At 43.0% G+C, this 7,021-nt stretch overlaps 1 non-coding gene across 1 annotated transcript; it reads left to right on the plus strand.

Annotated features, from left to right (window-relative positions):
* The first annotated feature begins 804 nt into the window (after positions 1-804).
* On the plus strand, positions 805-1,004 carry LOC114006048 (small nucleolar RNA SNORA74). Its single transcript, XR_003547817.1, has one exon. It is a non-coding gene; the product is annotated as a small nucleolar RNA SNORA74 (small nucleolar RNA).
* Positions 1,005-7,021: the final 6,017 nt, after the last annotated feature.

Raw genomic sequence — 7,021 nt, forward strand, 5'->3', positions numbered from 1 at the left:
ATATGTATATCTTGGACCAGTCCCATGACCTAGTTATTAAGGGAGCCAGATCCCACATGGCTGACCACAGTGTAAGTCCCAGCCCAGCAGCTTGAAAGACATGCTGGGCACACATGTGTATGTACCCTAAATTCTGCGAGCGTAGAGGGATGGAAGAGACGGGACAGTGGCGTAACCATACCCTGTTGGAAGGTGCTTTCTCTCTCATCTCTGGCAAGTGCACATGAGGGCAACTAAAATAAGTTTCCTTCTCTCTTTCTATATATGAATATACCTATATAGAGAGGGAGTTTTTTAAATATGTATGAATATTTATATTCATATGTGTGTGTGTGTGTGTGTGTGTGTGTGTGTGTGTGTGTATGGTTATTGGAAAGTCACGACACATCTTTGCAATAGAAAAACAGGAAAATATGTCATGACTTTTCCGACGACCCAATATATCTTCCAAATCTCACTACTATATATAAATACACGTGTAAAGATACATGAATATCGAATGCCCGTCTTCATATGTCTGTGTCTACCTATCTCCTAGCTATCTGAAGAAACACACCCACACACCGTCGAGCTTTGGTACATGGGAGCACTCAGGGAAAGGAATTTCTGGTCGTGGACGTGCTCTGAGAATAGTGACTGACTCACAGTCCCCGGTGACACCAACAGTTAGCACACTACCTTTCTCAGCGATGCTTCATACAAATGTTTGACACAACCTTTGGGCAATGTTCTGTTTTCTTGAATTTATCCTTACCTGTAAACACTGCTGCCTCTGAGGAATGAAAGACAAAAGTGTACTCTGCATCCAGCGGCTGTCAGCTCTCCAGGCTAGTGCGATGCCTGTGATGGGGTTACGCTGTTGGAAGAGCAAGCACTGTCTTTGTGGAGGTTTGTCTACAGCACCGTTTTGGTGTGACAGCCAAGAACCTTTGGGCAGTGTTTTGTACCTCTGAGAGTGAAATAATTCCTCCTGTGGAGTTTGTCCTAGTCTGGGTGCAAACAATTGTTTTGTTAGTAGAAAAACACCCTGTCTTGGGCCCAGCAGATGGCATAATGATTACATCACTGGACTCCCACGTAGTTGACCACAGTTTGACTCCCAGACCCGGCAGCTTAAAACTCACACTGGGCTTCTGTGCCCAGAATCCTGAGAAAAGAATGGAGAAGGGATTGTGGCGTGGCCATCTCCCCTGGGGTGTGTGTGTGTGTGTGTGTGTGTGTGACTTCTTGCTGTCTCTCTGTCCTTCCAGTGAGCACACGTGCCCTATTGGAAAAAAAAAAAAACTGAAAAGTATACCCTGTCCTCTAGATGCGGCCATTCCTACATGTATATCCTTTAGGAACTGATAATTAGGAGCAGACTTCTGAATGCCTAGTCTCTATTCGTTCTCTGATTTTGGAGTTGATTTCCCGATCTTTCCTTGAGGGGTGTAACTGAGAGAGCTCAGGTCCTCACCCAGCCTTTATTCTGGAATCGGGCATATACAACAGCCATGGCAGTCACTATTTACCGCCCTGTCCTAGCAAGGCATTGAACTGATGAGGCAATCTTTACTCCACGGATAGGATAGAAAATTAAAGAGTAGGATGCCAAGAAGGTAGGTTGATTCTCTTTAAAAAAGCTTATTGGAATGGAAAAGTCACATGGCATTTGAAAATCCCTCTTTGTGGGATAAAGTGATAATTTAAATAAACCTACAAGAGAGAACTAAAAGTCATGGCATTTTATTTAATTAGCTAAGTCCTTTAAAAAATATCTTATGCTATAATATTTTTCTCTCCTGCAGTAATTAACATAAATATACAGGAATAATGGCCCATGAGGAAATAAAACATATGAGTACAAACTTAGATGGTGGTTTCCCTGGAACGCTAACATGAATGGCTGACTGATAGGCTGCAGAATACTAGAACAGACTGAATTCCTTGTTTAAGTCTTTATGCTGGTGATCCTTCCACTATCTTTGTCATCATCTGTTGACATTCATTGCATAGCTACCTGAGGTTAGGAGTCTGTAGGAAAAATCTGTTACCAATACAGAGGGGCCAGCAGATGGCATAATGATTGTATCACTGGACTCCCATGTAGTCAACCAGGTTCAAGTTCTGGCCTCTGCAACTTGAAACTCACACTGGGAGCATGTGTGTGCATGCCCAAAATCCTGAGAGGGGAATGGACCAGGATAGATTGTGGTGTGGCCAGCACCCTGGGGTGGGGTGGGGTGATTTCTCACTTTCTGTTTCTGTCTCTCTCTGTCTCTCCAGTCAGCACATGTACCCTATAGCAAAGAAAAAAAAAAAACCCTCCCTTAAAAAAAAAGTACAATGAAACCTGAGACCAGCAGATGGCCTAGCGTTTATGTCACTGGAATCCCACATGGCTACCACGGTATGCTGCCCGGAGCTGGTGGCTTGAAAATCACTCCAGGCACGTGTGTATCGGTGCTCAAGATCCCAGGAGGAGAATGGAGAAGGGACTGTGGTGTGTCCATCCCGTCTGGAGTGATGGTGATTTCCCACTTTTCCTCTCTTTCATTGGCAAGCGCACATGCCCTAAGACAAAAACCTTGGGGAGAAAGAAAAAAAAAAGCACAACAAAACCATTCTTCCCTATTTCTTGTATAAATTCATTATACTAATTTTTTTCAATTATTTTTATTTAACTATGTTTATTTATTTATGCATTTTAAATTTGATCTGAGAAGGACAGAACAAGAATTAGACAGAGAGAAGGAAAGTGAGAAAGAAAGACGCCAGGTCTCGGATTCGAACTGTGGTTAACCATGTGGAGTCCAGCATCCTTAACCACCACGCCACCTGCCAGCCCCTAAATTCATTAAACTATTAACAGTGTAGAACAGAACAGTCTCCATCCTGTTGTTCAAGAATCCAAAGTAATGAGGCCAAGTCTTCCAGTTTTAGTTGAGAAATGACGGTCATTAGCTTCAGTAGGTTCTCCTGCATCTACTATCCCTTTCTTTTTAGGAAGAGCATGAGCATGTTGGAAGGAGAGAGAGGAGTATTTTAGACAGGGTCTTGCTACGTCTTGACCCTCCTGCTTCAACTTCCCAGGTAACTAGGAGGCCAAGAGCACCCACCACTGCCGGCTCATTGAAATCGTGCCGGGAACCGAACCCGGGTTTCCCGTTCAGCCTCATTCAGGGCACAGTGGCACCCTTCTGCTCATGCTACCATGACTGGGCTTACACTTTTTAGAAATGTTTGATTCTTTCCTTTTGTTTACAAGTTTTCACAATCATGAATTGGTTCTCTAGCATTCTCTGAGGATGACCAAGGTAGCCAGGTATGGTGGTGTGTGCCTGTAATCCCGGCTGCCTGAGAGCCTGAGGCAGGAGGATTGTGAGAGAGAGGCTGGTCTCAGCAACATAGCAAGACACTTCTCAGAAAACAAAAACCCAAGGATAAGCAATGGGATTTCTTTTTAATATAATTTTTGGCTTATATTTATATTAATTTATGTATTATACATAATTCATGTGTTTTAATTAATTATAGTTATTGTTCTTATGGATGCTTTAAATGTCCCATCTCTGGTTCTCTAGTGAGAACCTCTGAATCTTCTCCTGAATCATTTTGACACGACCCTGGTATTCTCTGATAACTTCTGTGCTTTCTGGTAGAATAAGATGGTCCAGAGCTCATCATGTATGCTTCAGTCCTGGAGTGAGTCATTTCTTCAAGCAGCTTGGTCCCTTTTAGTAGGAAATTATACTTAAACACTAAAATCTAATTGTTGAAGGTGTTCATTGTTACTGAATTAGAAATTATTTGGGGACCAGCAGATGACGCAATGGTTACATAGCTGGATTCCCACATGGTCAACTACTGTTTGAGTCCTAGACACAGAGGCTTGAAACTCACCCCAGGTGCGTGTGCATGTGTGCCCAAGATCCCAAGAGGAAAATGGAGGAGAAGGGATTGTGTCGTGGCCAGCCCCTCTAGGGGGGTGATTTCTCACATTCTATCTCTCTGTCTCTCCAGAAAGTACACATACCCTATAGCAAAAATCTCTAAATAAAATAAAATAAAAATATGTTTAGCCTTTCTAAGCCTCAGTTTCTTTATTTGGAAAATGGAGATAATAACCCTACCCCATTGGCACTACTCCCGAGGACTAAATGAGAAAGTGGATCACAAACACCTAGAACTAAGTTATCAGTGAGCTCTATCCAGGCTTAGCTCCATAGCTCAGTGGTTGGATCCCCCACAGCCAACTGCAATTTGAGTGTTGGCCCCGGCAGGTTGAAAAACACACTGGATGTGAGCATGTGGTGCCCCAAACCCTGACGGTGTAGAGAAGGGGAGGAGAAAGGATTGCTGCATGATCACACCCCATTGGGGGGATGGATGCTTTCTTTCTCTCTCATGGCTAATGCACATGCCCTCTGGCAATTAAAAAATATTCTATCAAATTTAGTACAAAGCATTTCATTGTTTTTGTTTTTAGAATTATTTTTATTTAACTTTATTTTAATTTGATCAGAGAGGGACAATGTGAGAGAAAGCGAGAGGGAAAGTGAGAAAGCAAGCCACCAGGTCTGGGACTCAAACCACAGTCAGCCATGTATGAGTCCAGTGCCCTTAACCACCATGCCACCTGATGGCCCCCATTTCAATGGTTTTCATTAACATTGCTTCTTCTGAAAATCCCAATGTATCCAGGTAAGTTGGGAATAATGAGTTTATTAGCAAGAAATATAAAATATGAAATTACTGATAACGTGATTAACTGAGGGGCCAGCAGGTGGCATAGTAGCTAAGGTGCTGGACTCCCACATGGCCGACCACAGTTTGAGCCCTGGACCAGGCAGCTTGAAAATCACACCACACATGTGCGCATGCATGCTCATAATCCCAAGAGGACAATGGAGGAGAAGGGATTGCAACATGGCCATATTTTTTTTAAAAAAGACCCTCAGATCTGCACTCCAGTCTTGTTTAAACATTACTCAAATGTTATCTTGTTTCTTTGGGTCACCTTGTTTTCCTTTTTCCTTTTAGAGTTACCAGGAAGATTGTTCCCAGTCCTATCTGACTGGGAAGCTCTGTGTTGTTCCTTGTAGCACTGTGAACGTAATATTCGCGTATGTTCTAGAATAGTCTAGTGACGCAGTATTGGGCTACGTCATCAAGGTGCAATAGCTGATGACTTTGGAATAAAATGCAGCGTCGTCGCAGGAGCATATGACTTTTACCCCAGTTAGATAAATCATTAACCCTGGCACTCTGTGGTGCAGGGCATTTGGCTAACCTTGTAATCCAAGCCAGGGAGCAAACGGAAGGAGGCTGTGGCTGCCTTCCTCCCTGAAGGAACAAGAGAAGAGAAACCATCTGGTGAGGCATTCCAAGCACCACACGTCCCAGTGCAGCTCTTGGTTTTCATCGCTAAATGTCGCTTTCTCTGATCTCTATGGGAGAAGACACCAACAAGAAAGAATTTTCAGGGACCAGCAGTTGGTGTAATGGCTATGTCGTTGGACTCCCATGTAGTCCACCACAGTTCGAGTCCTGGACCAGTGGCTTAAACCAGGCGTGTGTACGTGTTTGCCCAAGATCCCAAGAGGAGAATGGAGGAGAAGGGATTGTGATGTGGCCATCCTCCCTGGGGGGGGGGGTGATTTCTCACTTTCTGTCTCTTTGGCAAGTGCACGCGCCCTATAGCAAAAACCTCTCCAAAAAAAAAAAAGAATTTTTGTAAAAAAATTTTTTTTAAATTTATGATTATTACCATTACTTTTAAATTTGCTGTAAGGCATGTGCACTTACCAAAGAGAGACAGGGAAGGAGGGGGAGTGAGAAAGTAAGCCATCAGGTCTAGGACTCGAACTGCAGTTGACCATGTGAGAGTGCAGTGCCTTAACCACCACACCACCTGGCCCCTCAGGAAAGAATTTTAAATGAAAGTAAAAAAAAAAAAAAAAATCCAGCCAGGGTCAGCAGGTGGTGTGGTGGTTAAGGCAATGGACTCCCACGTGCCCTACTGAGGTGTGAGTCCCAGACCCAGTGGCTTGTAAATCACACTGGGTTCATATGTGAATGTGTCCAAAATCCCTCCAACAGGAGAATGGAGGAGAAAGAACTGTGGTGTGGCCATCCCCCTTGGGTAATTTTCCACTTTCCTTCTCTCTCTCTCTCTCTTTCTCTCTCTGATGGGTGCATGTGCCTTATAACAAAAACCTTAAAAAAAAAAAAAAAAAAAAGGTCCAACAAAAATAGTTTTTCCTCCTTAATTAACTCATTGAAAATTTTCAAGGGACTTAATGTGGGCTATTGATTTATCTATTATCAAATGTTGAAAAATAATCTAATGAAAATTGTGTCATGTTTTTCTAAATGATCTTCTGCCTCCATGACTGGCAGCAATTTCTACATCAGTGTCTGCATTTGTCACCAGCTGCAATTGACAAAGTGGATCATTTAGTGTTGAGAGCTTACTCAGCCAGGAAAGGGCAATCAGAAATAGTAACTGAAAATTTGCTTTTATTTACCTAAAGTGAGTTATGGTGAGACTACCTCAAAGACTTTGAGCAGCTCTCTACCACTTAATAAATTAAGTGCAAACTCTGTACTTTAGAAATCCAAGGACTGGAATCAGCAGATGGTGTAATGACTATGTCGCTGGACTCCCATGTACTCGACCACAGTTCAAGTCCTGGACCCAGCGGCTTAAAACTCAAGCTGGGCTCATGTGCATGCATGCCCCAAATCCTGAGAGGAGAATGGAGGAGAAGGGATTGCAGCATGACCATCTCCTCTGAGGGGTGATTTCTGTCTCTCTGTCTCTCTCTGACTCTCCAGCGAGTGCATGTGCCCTATAGCAAAAACCTCTCTTCAAAAAGAAAGAAAGAAAGAAAGAGAGAAAGAAAGAAAGAAAGAAAGAAAGAAAGAAAGAAAGAAAGAAAGAAAGAAAGAAAGAAAGAAAGGAAGGAAGGAAGAAAGAAAGAAAGAAAGAAAGAAAGAAAGAAAGAAAGGAAGGAAGGAAGGAAGGAAGGAAGGAAGG

This window comes from Tupaia chinensis, unplaced genomic scaffold, assembly GCF_000334495.1.
Source record: "Tupaia chinensis unplaced genomic scaffold, TupChi_1.0 Scaffold145484_1, whole genome shotgun sequence".
NCBI lineage: Eukaryota > Metazoa > Chordata > Mammalia > Scandentia > Tupaiidae > Tupaia > Tupaia belangeri.